Consider the following 18,096-nt stretch of genomic DNA (forward strand, 5'->3'; position numbering starts at 1 on the left):
GTGGTGGGTAGTCTTGCTTATAGAATTTATTAAACAAATCTATTTTCAATGCAGGCACCAGCTCCCTGCACCTTAATCTACAGTTGCATTGTACTTAAAAGAAAGAACAATAATATCAGCATGTTTACTGTAGAGTATACTGGAGATATGTATACATTCAACAGCTATCATATTATTCAGACTTCACTGCCAGTGTTAGGCTTAAAATAGTACCTGTGGTAAGGGAGCATTCTTAGCTGGCATAACATATTTTGCGAGTGTTTCGTAGGTTAAACCTTTTGTCTACACTATTTTCTGTTCTCTTCTTAATGTCCCACTACCACTCTTCCTTCGTCTCCTACCCACATGGCTTTCAGCTGCGATAACCTAACATGTGCACATCACATATGTATAAAATGGTTCCATATAAATATTTAATTAGTATGACAATGTTATATGATTGTATATGACATAATATTAAGCAATAGTTATACACATATCTTATAATTTGAAGAGCAATGAGTCACAAAACAGGAGATAATGACAGTATATGCATACACTTATCATGCAGTGCAAAAAGGACAAACAAAAACAACTGAATTGCACATTGCACCATTCTTATGAGATCATCAGAGAACTTAGCACAACTGCCATTTGGTGCTGGTATTTCTATCCACTTGGAGTTCTCAGTGGACTTAGCCCTTTTCACAGGCAATGCTCCTCAGTATACTACACCTTTCAAACCACTTATCACATTTTTCATGAACTTGGCACTTTGCACCAATCTACTGTTAAGTATCCAATTAGTATAATCAATAAGATTACAAAGGTGTTTCATTTGGAACTAGTAGAATATCCATTACTGCATCATTTGCTCAACAGTAATAAAAGAATGTATCTTACGGCAAATTGGTGCCAGATGATATTTATGTAGTCAAAAGTAATAGTATCAATAACACTACTTCCCAAATGATATGCAGTGGAGTTCTTTGGAGCCATCCCAACTTCTACATGATACCTAATACAACATCTTGGAACTACTTCAAGAAAATATGAAAACCAGGCAAGTAAAAAGCAATCGCATAATAAAGTATATTATGCATGGTACTATCAATGATACACATTGAAATAAAGGGTTAACCATTGATATCCACTGAGCCACTTTCTAACTATATTCATTATTTGACAATGGCTTATCAAATTATGTACATTACCTCAAACGAGTTTTCCTGTGTTGGCCCTGGCTCTGATAACTCTGATTTGGCTTTGTTTCTCATAGTTATCATTTCTGATACATGTTCAATATTTTCCTGTGGGAAAGAAGATATATTAGATATGCACATAACAAAGTTCTACAATTATAGTCACCAAAAGTGAGAATGGTAAGTCATTACCTGCCAGTTTTAGAGGTACTTTCAAAATTTCACTAATGTTTATGAAAGGTTTCTACCAGTAGATGATTATTAAAACCAAAGGCTGTATTGAGAATCCTGTTACTATCCTTGCTCACACCTAATGTCAAGGAAAGGATGAGAATGTTATTCAGATATAAACCGAGAAACTTTTTTAGGCATACCAGAAGATATATTGTATCATGCCAGAGATGGAATTGGAGTTATATCACACAGCATTTTGGAAGTAAGCAACCACAGACATAAGCACTAAATAGTATGAACTGATATTATATGTCCAATGCTATCAAAATAATGTTAGAGGTTGTTTGAACCACTTACAAGTGTTGAAACTGTTCTATATCTTCTGACATATAGTGAGAAATATAAATACTACATTCTGTTTACAGGCATGTTAAAATACCTTGAAATATCCGAAGCACATTCTCTACTCTGGTTTTGCCGAACTAAAAAGTGATGCACAATGTCTTGAGACAGTTCCATGGCAATGCTTCCAAGTACAAAATTTTTAAAAACATCAAAGAAGCAGGCTTATCAGTAATATTCCAGGAAAATACGTGATGTGAGCCGCACTCAAGGCAACTACAAATGAAATATTTTACGACTACAAAGATGTTACGCTGTTTTCTGTGAAGAACTGTAGGGACGAGAAAACCATCGGTGTTGAGCCAGCAGTGCTGGCAAGTACATTTGCTGTTTCAGAGCCTCCTTCATGATCTAGTATGAGACCTTTAAATTTCTCACTTGGACTCATAAAATCTGGTCAACACTAAAGGGACTGTGATCAAAAGCTTACATTGTAATATACTAGGCATGTTTTTTAATTAAGTACTGTTTTGAAATAAATGAAATAAAACAGATCTTTTTACAATTTTATTTTTATATGAAAGCCTGTACTTTACTCTACTTTTCAACATAATTCCCACTAATACTGAGGCACATGTCATATCATACAATGAGCTTTGCATACCACCCTCATAGATGTAGGCCGCCTGATGTGTCAGCCATTGCAACATGGCTATCTAGATACCATCACTGTCGTCATGGAATTTGCCGGCCATATGTTTCTTCAAATGCAGGAACAAGTGGTAATCACTGGGCACAAGATCGGGACTGTATGGGAGGGGGGTGATCGACTTGTTCCCAGTTAAATGATGTGATGAGGTTCTTGGGTTCAATGAGCCGCATGTGGGCGGGCATTGTCATGAAGCAAAAGGACCCCCTTACGGAGCATGCCATGCCTTTTGTTCTGAATCGAGCGGTGCAATTTGTTTAAGCTCTCACAATATGTTGCTGAACTGATTGTCTCACCACGGGGCAGAAAGTCCACCAGTAACACCCCTTTCTGTCCCAAAATGCGGTACACATGATTTTCCAGGCTGACATTATTTGCTTAAACTTCACATTCTTGGGTAAAGTTCAATGTCGCCATTCCATAGACTGCTGTTTTGATTCAAGTGTAACACAGACCACTCAGGTTTCATCCCCCGTTACAATTTGACTCAAAAAATCATCGCCTTCCTCATGGTAATGCTCCAGCCAAGTTAAGGCACTGCCCAAATGTTTGCTCTTGTCCTCATCCATCAACATTTTCGGTACCTGGCATGAGCACACCTTTCGGTAATTTAATCGCTTACTCACATTTTCATAAAGAACACTTCGAGAAACTTGAGGAAACACATCAGATGATGACATAATCATAAAGCATCTGTTATCTCTCACTGCTCGGTCAAATGCCTCCACCAAATTTTCACTAATGACTGAAGGACGCAGAAAGCGATGCAGAAAAAGGAGAGGAGAATTATGACAAAGAGCACAGACAGGAGAACTTTAATTTGCCTAAGTTGTCAAAGAACAAGAGCCCACTAAACAGAGCAGATTACAGATAATTTTCTCAGAAATCGCTCATGAGACTTCAGACATGGATATCCATACAACATAGACACTGACCTGTGTTGGAGGAATATAATGAGCTTATCAAAATTCTGCCCTCCCAAAGGAATTCAATGTCTGATAAAGATACTTGTTTTGGGAGAACTTACATTCACACTTTGAGCTATTTTATCTCTCGTTTGTCATAGGTGAACCTGCCCTTTCCTCAACACACAGTTCCTCTAGCAGACTGTGGACATCAAAGTAACCCAGAGTTATTGCACCTGCATTGAAGTTCTGTTTAACAGACTGTACTATCCAGTCTTAGAAACATTGTCCGAAGTTTTGTAATTTAATTTCTCCTACAGTAATTAAGGTAGAAGGAATTTTTTTTCAGATGTGGTAATAAAGGTGGTGTGGTAGTAGTGATGGCAATTATGGTTTTAAGAAACACCGGCTACAACCCTCTATTATAATGAAGGGGAAGGAAAAGAAATGTGCAACCTCTAAACCAAAGAACTGGCAAAGTAACATTGATATTGACAATAAAAATTACAGGCTAATCCAATCCAATCTTAACTCTCTCACTAACAGTAACTATTAGGCGTCACATCTGAAACATCTGAACATTTCAGGAGTACTAGTAATATCTGGACACACCATGGATAGAGCACTGCTCATTTACTACATTTAGACATATGTAATACCATCGGATACCATTTAATTGATGTGAAAATGGGAAACATGGGAAAACATCTTCAGGCCTTCTGAGAGTGAGTTTGAAATCCACTATCTTGTGAACGCAAACTCACAGGAATCCGTCCCAAACCGCATGGCCAACTAGCTCAGTTTTTCCATTTAACAGACGCAGAGAAACAGAGTTTAAAAAAAGCTGAGAAATTCAAGACAAAACAAGTACTGTGGGGAAAAGTAACAGTTCACCCCATGTTCATAAGTCAGCAACTACTCGCAATTTCCAGTAACAATGAATGACCTAAGGATTACATCACTGCTTCTCTGATGGCCATGAAGGAGCAAATCTAAATTGTGCTGATGTGATGTTATTTGACACTTTGAATGCACATTTTTCACACAGTTTGATGAGCTCGCATCCTGTCTTGATTTATTTGTTAGTATTTTCAAAGCTGTAAGCGGAGAGATGTTGTGCAATGACATCTGTAGACGAATAACTCTGAGTAGTGTTTTTAAATTTAAGAGAGAAGGTGAATTTGGAATTCAAGGAAAAACTGCATCAAATATGTGTTTATAGAAAGAGGATTTAGGGATTGGTATCATTTACCAAGCAAAAATGTTCAATCATTTCCAAATTATCTGAAATTGTTTAACCCTTAATTAGTCGCACACGGAGATTTCTTCTGGGCCGATTACATCTTGTACGGTACTGAACTTCCTAGTTGAACTGTGGGTCTCCCCATCGCTATACCTTTCTCCTTGTTCATTTGGGCTCGTCCTGTCAGCATTTCAGCGCGAACGTGCATCCTGTGTGCGAGTGTGGGAATATTGTTCTGACAAGTGACATTGCCTGGACCTTTCATCCGTGTGCGATTAAATAAAGTACCTCATATATTAGTGCATACTTTTTATTTTTGAGGTCGATGACCTTGTTTTGTTCTTCTAAACTTATTTAGGAAAAAATATTATTTCATATTTCATATGATGTGATCATCGTAGGTAAATGGCGAGTCTCACAAATTTAATATCATAAGATCATTCGATATAGTTAAGGTCTACAGTATTCTGCTTTTAGATCAAATAAACTGTGCAAAAATGACCTACAAGTATTAAAAAAGGGTTTCTTTTAATTATACCGAAGAATACTGCAAATGAACATGCCAAAACATCATCTCAAAGGACAAAAATGACGCGCATTTCTAAACCCGGAGTTTACCTCTGTGTGTGATTAGTAATGTAACAATTTTCGCGCGACTAGACAAGGGTTAAGAAAAGGCTCGTTAATCAACATATAGGAAATCTGCAACCTGAGTGATTGCCCTCAGTGCAGCTCGGTGGTCACTGATTGAATGATTGATTGATTGATAATAAGGACGTTGAGCAGAGAACAGAAGAGATGGACAGGGAAAATGGAACAACATCAATGTTCGGAAGACAGCAACTACTCAGAATTTCCATCAACAATGAATGACCTAAGGATTGCATCACTGCTTCTCTGATGGCCATCAACAGAGACATGCTACTAAATGCATTACCCTAAACAGATGTGTGCCATGAGATGAAAGGAAGACACAATTAATATTTGGAAAGCATTCATCTCTTATTTTATGAAAGACTTTAAAAGGTATAGGTCTTTTAAAATTCAATGTATCATTTAGAATATCTCTGCACATTTATGAAGAAAAAAAGGTGTTTCTTATATTGGCACACATTCCTCTAACATAATTTTGATATTTGTACAAGAGGTGACAGATAGATGTTCAGGAATTCAGTATAACTACAGACATATGCAGAGATAACTCACCTTCATCAAATACCTCTAGATTGAACCCGAGTCACACTTCTCAACATGAAATTAGCTTGTCATCACTTTACCCACTGACCCATCAGATGAAGGGGCAATAAACTGAAAGCCACACACTCAGAAGACCACAATGGACTGTGTTTAGAGTAGCAACAGACAGAGAAAGGAAAGATGATGAAAATATCTCCCTTCTTCTCCAATATCTTTGATTGCATCTCCGCATTTAATATAGTGATTACTTTAGATATGCTATACTGCGACAACATTAGTAATATTGCAAAGAAGTTTAAATGATGAAAATCTTAGCTGTAATTTCTTTTGGAGGAAGAATATGTTCACTATGATAGCCAGGGACCTACCATCCATAACCTAATTAAATCTAACATCCAACATTGTCCATCATTTCAGCAGCTAGTAGCATTGTAATTGGCTGACATGAAAGGAAATGATATCAATCCTACAAAGATACCATTGGCAATCCATGCAGAATACAAACATAACCACACAACCATCTGACAGCCATATCAATAACCAACACAGGTAATGAATAAACAATAGACTGTCAATCAAGGGTTACTTAGTGCATGAAAGGCACTGAAGCCTCAATCCTGAGACACAGTCTATCATGACTTCATAACTAGCTGGACCTAACAAAGGTTCCTTCACTATCAAGCACAAAATAATAATTCAGCTTTTTAACACTATGAAACATAGAATGCACTGCTGTTCCTGTAGTAAATGCTAGAGCCCAATTAGCCAGTTTGTGGCCCAAATCTGCAGGCTTATGCCACCAGAACCCTTTTGCTTGCCCCATAAACAATGACTTTTTCACTAGCCAGATCCAAATATGTACTTCAATAATGTTGTTTGTAATTCCTGAGTGTTGGCAGGCTTGTGTAGCATGCTGTCATGAATTTCCAGACAATTTCCAGATGGAGATACATAATAGATATATATCACGCCTAAATGCCCATGCTGCAAGTGGTGACTGCTGGTGTTAATATTGGGTAAGCACAGAGTAAATTTTGCCCCTGCCAAACTTATTCAGCTACTAAGGGTTGAATTTTGATCTCTATAAAGTTATCTGGAATAAGACTTACAACTGAAGCACTTCCTGTTCCTTCATGCCAGGCTGGTTCCTCTTTGATCTTTATTTCCAGCTCCATTTCACAATGCAAGTGAAGTAGTTAGAAGGTACTGTGTTTGTTGATTACTTCCAATGACCTCACACTGAAAAACAGGCCAGAAAAACACATTATCATTTTGCTGTCATTATTATCTAGGTTATTTGTAAACAGAGTAAACAACAAGCTTGTAATTTTATATGATTGCCAATATCACAGCAAAAAAACTCAAATTTCATATAACTGTTGATATCGTGACCATACCTATAGAGCCACAAGTTCTCTATGACCAATACTATGATCATATCCAAGGACCTCCAGTTTTACATGACTGTCAATACAGTGATCACTTCCATAGGATATCTAATTTAACATGGCTGATGATATCATGATTACAGCCAAGGACCCCCCAATTTTACATGACAGCTGATATTGCAATCGTAGCTATGTAATCTACAGTTTTACACAGAACTGAAACAATAGCTAGATGACTTTTCAATATAAAATTCAAGGCAAATTGAGTGTGATCAGACTAAAAATGTCTTAAAAATTCAGTGATTATTCCACTTGCTTCTCACTTTGATTAGGCGGGTATCTTCCTACCATTCTTATCCTCTGAGCTTCCCTTCAAAACTGACTGAAAAAATCCCAGTTCCTTGAGATTTGTTCTATCAAACTTTTCCTTCTTAGAATCAAATTCTCACCAATGGTTCTCCTCTCATCAAGCTGATTCACTATCTCTTTATCTGAGACATGTTCTATCCATCTGATATTCAACAACTTCCAATAACACCACATTTCAAAGGCTTCAACTCTGTTTTCCTCAGCACCAGTTATCATCCATGTTTCACTTCCATGGAGTGTGATACTCCACACTCAATGTAAATATAATTCTCAAGTTTTCAATCTCCTGAATGTAAAGAACACTACAGAGAAAATATTGGAGTTCAGGCAGGATTTAGTGACAGTATTTATAGATACTGAGAAAGCATATGAGAGTGTACAACGGCAACTGGTCTTGGATGAATTGATAAAAATTGAAGGCAGGCTGAGCAGAACAAATTACCAAAGCCATATACAAAAAATTGAGCCAGCAGTATGAAAACTATGATAGGATAAACAAACCGTTTGAATATAAAAACAGGACTGCAACGAGGATATGTATTATACCCTCTACTCTTCATTACAGTCATGAATGAAAATCCATGAGAGTATACAACAAGAAATGGGAAGCAAAGAGACACAGGCTTTAATCTGTGCAGATGATACTGTAATTTGGGGAGAAGATGAAATGGAAGTACAAGAACAAGTTACTGTATTGAATCAGGAGATAGAAGGATATGAAATAAAATATGTGTGGAGAAGTGTACAATAGTAGTGGTGATGAGAGGTAATAGAGAAGGAAGAGAGAATATTAACACACTGGAGACCGAGCCCGAGTATGTATCGGGTCGGGTAACAGCTCAGACTGACCGCACCCGAGGCTAACTCGGGCCTGTGTATTTGTTATATTGTCAACACAGCCGGGACGAGATTCGCTCGGAAAGCATACCACTTTAAAGTACTTTTATAACATCTGTACTGTGCGTTCGTGTCCTCTGTCATTGTTTTCTCAAACTTATAGCAGCTTATTTTTACTCGAGTTCGCTTCTACACTCCATGCTTCCAGCCTTGCTTCCAGCTGCTCAAAGCGCGCGCTTTCAGAGTTTTGTTTACATCCTGCGAAGTGTTTAGACTGCGTTTTGTTTCTGCTATAATTATTGGATCATTGAATGAAGGTGAAATTGTAGAGATTTTAGAAGAGATGTTTGATGACAGTGGTTCAGAAGAAGAGGTAGATGATTCAGATACAGAACCTGATTTCGAACTTCATGTTAGTGATGAAGGTATTTATGATCGATTCTATCATATTCTACCTAGATGTGATCTTGCACTTACAACTTTATTTAGCTAACGTTTCACGATCTTCATACGACTGGATTTTCATTTAGAACAAAGTGACGCAAGCGATGATAATTCAAAGGCAGGGACTGATTCACATTCGCCGGGTACTTTTGGTGATTTAGATGCACTTGCAATGCCCATGCAGATAAACGAAAAGCGGAAAATTGGAAAGTAATGAGGAAAGAGACATACTGGTGGTATCAAATGTGTTCTTTAGCACTTTGTGTCCCTGAATGCTTCAAACTATTCCTCACTCAAGTTCATCATTTGTAAAACTTCGTTGTCAGACTTTTTGTTGTTGTTGCAAAAGGCATACCGTTGGAAAATGTGTAGTGTGAAAAGTATTCAGTAGAACTTAATGCAACTTTTTAATCTGTAGAATAGACACTTTTAATTTTTTGATGATATATACGCGTTACAATTGCAAGCTACCTACTATTTTCTACAATTTTTTAAAAACCTTCAAAATATGGTGGTCTGCCTGCCCACATGCCACCTTAAGACATGGAAGACCACTGGAAGTTGTGGAAAGATTCAAGTAGCCTATTTGTGGTGTATACTTGCAGAAGTTGAGAAAATAATTAATAATAATGTTACTTGCTTTACATCCTAATAACCATGTTTTTACATTTTGGAGATGCCAGGTGTCAGAATTTAATCCCACTGGAGTTCTTGTGTGTGTCAATGAATCTACCTACATGAAGCACCATACTGAGCCATGCTCAAACTTGCAAGTCTGGTGTCAGAAGGCAACCAACCCCCCCCCCCCCCCCCCACAACCATCTGAACCACTCAGCCTGCTGATAATGGGAAAATAAACAGAGAAATTCGAAAGACTAATGAACACATTTTACTAATGTGTGAGAGGTATACTGTGGAAATGAAATGTCCCAAAGAAATGTAAGGAAATTCTGTACCAAATGTGTTACACTTCAATTCTGATATATGCGGCAGCACAATGACAACAAGGAAACATGATGAAAGCGGAATCTAAGCAGCCAAGATGAAATTCCTTAGAGGAATAATTGGGAAGACATAAAGGGATAAAAGCAGAAACATAGAAATCAGCAAGAGAATCGGAATACAAGGGAGAGACCAGTAAGCTGAAATGGTATGGACACATGATGAGAACGGAACAGGATAGAGTACCAAAGAGAGTATTTAGAGAGAAAATAATAGGAGAAAGACAATGGGAAATGCCCAGAAAGAGGTGCATGATACCGCGAAGGAGAGTACAGAGAAGAGAGGAGAAAAGGTTGAAGAAATATTGGAGAAAGGAAGGGAGTGGTGGAGAGATATAAAACTGATGAGGTTGTTGATTCACAACTCAACCCAGAAGATTGGAAACAGGAAATGAAGAAGAAGAAGAAGAATCTGCTGAACTGAAGATAAAAATTTATACAACACTCCTATCAGCTAATTTCATTTAAAAATGCTACCAACCTCCCTTTATTTTCATGTGCATGTCATGTCTAATGACAGAACCGAGGGGTGCTTACTAGAGCGCCCCTTGAAGGGAGTTCCATGTCAAACAATTGGTTTAAATATTTAGCAGTTTTTATTGTTCCCCTGGTGATACAAAACTTGTCTGTGCTGAATGCCTCACCTAATTCATTTCAGTCAATAGCAGTGTTGATATTTTACTGTAAAAGTATACAAACTGCACTGACAATGAATACTATAATTTCTCACACATGTAACGAGCTCCGTCCCTGTGGCCAATTGCGTTAATCCTTACCTATTGCTAGGGAACAGATTTCTGTGTACACATATATCTATTCAGGAAACTATGATCAAATGTGTTTTGTATATTTCAGCATAGGGAAGAACTCCTAAATGTGCCAAGTTTACTCATTCTGGCAGTCATTGGTTATTCTATTAATATATTGCTGGTTTTACTTGCCCACCATATGCCTAATGAGAAAATGGGGAACTACGTAAAACGATTTTCACGGCTGCCGGTGGTGGCATTCGAACCAAGCAAACTCCCAGCAACACGACCCTAACCACGCAGCCAATTCGCTCGGTGCTGAAGAAGTTCTTTAATACACCGATAAATATCAGGAAATATCTTACGAAAGTGAAGCGGGCTACTGTTAAGATAATACGTGAGGAATAAATAATGGATATAGCTCTTGTGGGGTGATGATATGATACAGAAGAATCTCCATAACAACACTGATATGCCAACAATTCTACACATTCGGATAATCTTTCAGATATCCTAAACGGAACAACTCGCAAGTATCCGGGTCCTACTACCAACTTTCGCAGCCTACAGAGTAAAAAAAAAAATAAACCACTTCAAAATTTACTGCGTCACTTTTATATCACACACTGAGGTATACAACACATCACCACAATGCTTACAATTATACACTAAATACTATAATTTTTTTTTTTTCTAGAACAACCATCCTTAATACTTCCGGTGCGTAGCACTTCACAAAAATTATCCATACCATTAAATTCAGATATCCGATCCAGTTAAACTGAGATTCATACCGGAACTCTGTTACAACACAAGAGGGAAAGACTTGCCGGCATTGTAACACAAAGGCTAGGATCCATCTAAAAGAAAGCTAGTTGTATTGTATTGTATTGTATTGTATTGTATTTTATTTCGTCCAACTGATCATACAGTGATATGGGACACGTCAATAATCATATTTACAGTAACAAAGGATAAAACAGTAACATACATGCCATGATAAATAAAGAGAAATATACAATGTGGTAAAGAGGCACAGATTAAAAAAAAATAAAAAATAAAGTGATACATAAGTTAATTTTCAAGAGCTAAGTATTCTTCAATAGAATAAAAACAATGGTTAGAAACAAATTTGAATAATTCTTTCTTAAATTTTGAACATGGTTTTATCTGCTTAATGCAGTCTGGTAATTTATTAAATAAATGTACTCCTGCATAACTCAAACTTGATTCATATAGCTTAGTTTTGTGTGTTTCTATGTGCAGACTGTGTTTATTTCTAGTATTATACCTATGTACATCAGAATTTATGGTGTAGCTGTTTACATTCTCCTTCATATATACAAGTGTATGGAAGATATAAAGGCTAGGCAATGGTAAAATAAAATAAAGTTTAAAGTATTTCTTGCAGCTTGTCCTCCTGCCGACACCGGCCATTCCTCTAATTATTTTCTTTTGTAACTTAAAGATGACTTTGCTATATCGTGAATTCCCCCAGTAAATGATTCCATAGGTTAGTATGGGATGGACATATGCAAAATACATAATTTGGCAAGCCTTTAAATTAAAACTATTTTTCAAAGACATTATCATGAAATAAATTCTACTAAGCTTTTTCCCTATAAACTCTGTATGTTTATCCCAGGTTAACGATTCATCCATCCACAAGCCAAGAAACTTTGTTGATGATGAGTACTCAATTATGGTCTCTCCAAATGATATTGGACTAACTTCCATATTTAAATTAATCTTATGGTGAAATCTAATCACAGAAGTTTTCTGTTTACTTAAAATTAATTTATTATCCTCAAGCCAGCTCAGGATATTACTCACTATATTGCCTGCCTTCAATTCTAACCCTTCAGAACTTTCATCAGCTACAAAGACAGTAATATCATCTGCAAACAAAGTTAATTGCACTCCTTGAATATCATCAACAATTTGGACGATATCATTAATAAATACTAAAAATAATAATGGTCCTAAAACTGACCCCTGTGGAACACCATGATCTATGTTTCTGGCACAGGAATACACATTCTTAATTACATTTTTGCTCAAATCAGTACCGGTATATGATATTTCAACAATCTGCCTTCTATCCCCTAAAAATGATTTGAACCAGTCATAGGCCATTCCCCGAACTCCATACATGTATAACTTTTCTAAAAGCAAGCTGTGGTCAATTATATCAAAAGCTTTTGTTAAGTCCAAGAAAATACCTAAACATGCACCCTTCCCATCTAGTGTGTCATATATCCGTTCAATAAAGTTAATGAATGCTGTGGTAGTTGATCTATTTTTACGAAAGCCATTCTGGCAACCAGCTAATATATTATGCTTCTCTAAGAATGATAACAGTCTATCGTACATAATTCTTTCCAGTATTTTGGAGAATACAGAGGGGAGGCAGACAGGCCTATAGTTACCAGCATCTTCTTCACTACCCTTTTTATGTATCGGAACAACTTTGGTTACCTTGAATTTGTCTGGAAATTTACCAGTGGTTAGTGACAAATTTATCAAGTAACAGAGAGGCTTGATTATGTATTGGTAACAGCATTGAATAAGGTAGTTTGAATAACCATCTAAACCAGAAGACTTCTTTTTACCCATCTGTTTTATTATCTTATCTATCTCTTGCTCAGTCACAGGAGTAAGAAACATGGATGATACATTCCTGTGAACTGTATTCAAGTTTGTTCTTGTCACTGATGTTTGAAAATTTTCCGTTAACCTCAAAACTGCTTCTATAAAATAGTTACTAAATATTTCTGCAACTTCTTCTGGATCACTGATTTCTTTCCCTGCATTTGTAAGAGTAATATTATTTTTTAATGGAACTAGAGTACCTTTCTCCCTTTTTATAATGTTCCACATACATTTAGACCTGTTTTTAGAATTTTTTAGCTCATTCTCATTATGCAATCTTTTGGCAGCCTTCAAAACTTCTTGATATATGTTCTTATACTTCTTATAATAATCCTTCAATTCAGATGAGGTGTTACTCCCTTTCACACATTTGCTTAAAAACCTTAATCGACTACTTGAATTTCTAATTCCTGTTGTAATCCACCCATTCCTATAATTCTTTACAATTATCCTTTTGACTGGTATTGCCACTTGATAATAATAATCGAACAAACCCAAAAACTCACTGAAGGCCTCATTAGTTGAGTTATTTCTATATACACTCTCCCAAGTTTCCTTGGCCAATAACTGGTTAAAATATGAAATATTTTCCTTGTTGCACATTCTAGTTTCCCTGTAAATTACATTGTTATTTTTTAAATTATGGTTTCCTATTACCCTAAAATTTAGATGCACAATTTGAGCAGAATGATCTGAAAAACCTGTATCATAAACTTCTATTTCATAGTTCCACATTTCCTCATTCAATACGACTTGATCTACTGCTGACTTTGTATCCCCAGATATTCTAGTTGGTTGATTTACAACTGCCTTTAGACCGTACAAGGAAAACAACATTTCTAGCCTTTGCTTATCTCGCCCACCATTATTCCCTAAAAAATCTACATTGAAGTCACCCATGATTATTACATTTTTGTTATGATTCTGTAGGTCATCTAAAATAATTTCAATATTATTATAAAAAGTTTCAACATTACTAGAAGGATTTCTATAAATGCATATAAGTATTAACTTATAATCCACTAGTTCAACAAAGCTAGCCTCGAAATGCTCCTCTACATTCAGATATTCAAATTTATCCAACTGCTTACATTTGATATTATTATTCACATATATACATGAACCTCCACACTTCATTTTCTTTCTACAAAACTTACTTGCAAGAGCATAACCTTCTAATACAAAATTTGAAATCTCATCCTCCATCAACCAATGTTCAGTTAAGCATAAAACATCATACCCTTGTAGGTTATCTGCCAACAGAACCTCCATACTTAGAATTTTATTTCTTAAAGATTGAACATTCTGGTGGAACAAATTTAGCTCTCCCTTTAGATTATAACTATTGCTACCTTTTACCATAAAAAATCCTGCTCTAGTAATACTGGTCGTTTCCTTGTCCTACTTGACGTTCTTATTTCTGGTTGTTTAGCTTGCCCTCCTTCAGTTCGTCCTGATGGTGCTCCAACATCCAACTTCTCCAGTAACTCCTCTCCTCGTTCATTCAACTGACTGCTACTGATGATCTCAATGGTTTCCTCACAAGTTTTCCCTGAGTACTCAGTGCTTTCTGGTATTGCTGTCTCTGATGATTGTGGTAGAATCACATTAATCCCTTTCAGCTGATGTTCTTCTCCTAGGCATCCTTCTTTAGTGGTAGCACTCACCTCAACTACTTCCTCAACTCTTCTTACTTTCATTACCTGCAAATGTTCTGCAACTTCCTCATCTTTATCGAACAGCAGTGGTATGGCATTGGTTGTGATAGTTGTTCCTGAAGTCTGTTGTATTTTCTTTCTTATCATATTACATAGCTGCTTTTTCCCTCTTCTGCTAAGATGCATGCCATGATTTGTGAAATATCCTCGATCCATATTGCTCATATCAATTATTTCTGTATTTCGAAAGCATTTGACAATTTTCTGTAGCCGCCTGTTTGTATCATCAACTAACTTATTTACACAAGACCATTCAATTAAATCATGTCGATGTGGAATATTACATAATATTACATTGGTGGTCTTTAATTTGCAAAGTGCTTTCTTCACCCCAGAAATCACATTTGATGCTTCATTTCTGGCAATATCATTCGTCCCTGCCATAATAACCACGTAGTCATTCTCATTAAGTGTTCCCATCTCTTCCATATCTGACTGAAGAACCTCTTTGAACAGAGCACCTGGCTTGACAAAACCTACAACTTCAGTCTCCGGTAGCATATCACCAAGTTCGACAGCAATACCCCGACCATGGCTATCCCCGTACACAACTACCTTACATTTTTTCTTCTTCAACCCCAGTGCAGGCTTCCTTGTAATGGCTGGAATGTTATTAATCTTTACACATTCTTCTTCACTAGCGGTAATTGATTCAAGGACCTGGAACTTATTCCTTAATTCAATACCTAGGCCTACGCCCCGATCATGATTAGTTTTAGGCCTACTGTTACAACACCTCGTACTTACTTCCGACCATGTCTCAGTTTGCACTTCAGTCACACCATTTAAACTAAGTCTATTACGTTTAATACTTTCAATGTCTTCCCTTAACATTCGAATAATTTCATCCCTTGAGGCCAATTCGGATAATAAAGTAACACAGTCAACACACTTTCCCGCTTCCGCATGCACGATGCGTGCGTCACATACACAAACACTTCGCGAATTATTTTTCCTTTGGCCTATGGCCTGATCCACACTTCCACTGGTATTTGACACCTTCTTCTTCCCGTCGTTAAATTCTATGCACTCACTACTTTCCATTAAACTATTACATTTCTGAAAATTCTCAACAGCTTGAGGAGCAACACGACCGGCAGGCGCCATTTTACTCGTCGACTGCTACTGATATAGGTATAAATTATTAATGCTTAAGTATAAATACCATTTAAAATAGTGGTAGCCCAAAACATGTAGAAATCTAAAACTAAGAGCGATTAGTATTTACTTCTTACAGTTCTCAACTGAGATCTATAAGTTTGGCAAAAGTAAATGACTGAGACTTGAACATTACCGACAATATGTTAGAGCTTGTGGACACAGCGTAAAATCATAGAAATCACAATTCCTCAATGAATAAAATCTTACAGAAGTAACACAATTAACGGAATAAGCTGGACGGTACTGCTGGCTAATACGTTTCTTGTAAAACAACATACCTGTCACTTCGAAACCAAACAAGATATTGCGATGTAGTTTAATAGTCAGGAGCGTATTGCATGCGTTATGATAGCGCAAAGGACTGTCTGGAGTATCATTTTAGGTTGTTTCAAAACAAGTGTTATTAATTTCATCTCTCAGAAGTTCAAAAGTTCCGCACAGCTGCACTAGTTCCATCGCTTGACTACGTGTGGCGCTGGTGCAGTTTCGCCATCTAATCTACTGAAAAAACTAGTGATGGGCTAGCGACGGAATCGAGTAATGTGCTCTTAGAATCGGTATACTCGACTCCAAACTCGAGTCCAAACTCGAGTCCAAGCTACAGTGACTGTATATATACAGTGTGGCTAACGAGTGCTTCATTTTCATTGGCTCCGCCATGTTTTAGCCAAATGTCCCGTCAGCTGATTTAAACGTATGTATTCAGCACAGGGTAAGATCACTCTTTATGCAATTTCAGCGAAGTACAGGCTATCTGTTTTAACCTTAATACACGGAAAATATGTTCTTACTAAACACGGAAGATTATTTAGTATTATTAGTTAAGAAATGTGTGTGAATTTACGTATTTCTGGGGTCTGAGTTTTGAAGAAAATTACGCCAGGCTGTTATGCTTATGGTTGCAGAAACAAATCAGGAAAGGTTTTTAAAATGAAATTAGACAATTGCTTGTTTTCAGCACGTTATAAGACGCTCCCAACAACGAGTAGGGTTGTTTCGTGCTTTATAATGGTAACAATAAAAACAAAATGGGTCAGTAATTTTTATAGAGGTCAAAACAGTAAATGTCAGATGTCTCCGTTAATATTCGCCGTATCGAAAACCTGTACATAAGGAAAGTTATTTAGAATATAATTTCCGACATTTTACGTTTTATGCAATGATACCGTGTAAGGAAATAATAGTGATTTTGACGATTATATTATTTTTCACAAATTTTCAAGTATCCCCGAAAATATCCGTTTTATCTGAAACAAAACTTCCAGGAAAGGTCACTCCCAATCATTCGCTGTACGTCTCATTCATTTTGACCGTATGAGGTATTATGATATATTCTTGAATTCAAACTTTAATGGCTATTCATCTATTAAAGGACCTGATTATAAGTGCCGCCTAGCTCAAGTTGAGTTTTCTCATACATTATAATAATAACAATAATAGTCTGACTCCATGATTGAATGGTCAGCGTACTGCCCTTCGGTTCAGAGTGTCCCGGATTCGATTCCCGGCCGGGTGGGGTATTTTAAAATCTCGGGCTTGGGGACTGGGTGTTTGCGTTTGTCCCAACATTCTCCTCTTCATACTCAGACAACATACCACACTACAAATCACCACAGAAACACGCAATAGTGATTACATCCCTCCATATAGGATTTGCGTCAGGAATAGCATCCGGCCGTTAAATAGGACGAAAGCCACATGTATGACGCAGTTCCGCCACACAACCCCACAGTTCTGGGAAGAGCGATAGAAAAATAATAAGGTAATGATACCAGTTATAACAATGTATTAGAAAAACCGATAGCAGCAAATAGAATGTTTAAAATACAGCGGATATCTACCAGTACTAATCGAACCGGGGCACAGAATTAGTCGCACATCACGGAAATCAAACAGCGGGTGGTCGATGAGTCCCGAATACAAGTACAATGGGACCAGGAAAATTGATTGTTTTCACCGAGCAACAAGTAGTATTTTCTTATACGATAGGCCTGTTGTGATGTGATACTAAATATTTAATTCCTAG

General features: G+C 36.9%; 1 long non-coding RNA gene across 1 annotated transcript; it reads right to left on the reverse strand.

Moving 5' to 3' along the window:
* Positions 1–1,215: 1,215 nt before the first annotated feature.
* LOC136875071 (uncharacterized) lies at positions 1,216–16,309 on the reverse strand. Its single transcript, XR_010860349.2, has 3 exons — positions 16,204–16,309; positions 6,861–6,990; positions 1,216–1,289 (listed from the first exon to the last, which is right to left on the reverse strand). It is a non-coding gene; the product is annotated as an uncharacterized lncRNA (long non-coding RNA).
* Positions 16,310–18,096: the final 1,787 nt, after the last annotated feature.

This window comes from Anabrus simplex, chromosome 5 (genome assembly GCF_040414725.1).
Source record: "Anabrus simplex isolate iqAnaSimp1 chromosome 5, ASM4041472v1, whole genome shotgun sequence".
Classification (NCBI taxonomy): domain Eukaryota; kingdom Metazoa; phylum Arthropoda; class Insecta; order Orthoptera; family Tettigoniidae; genus Anabrus; species Anabrus simplex.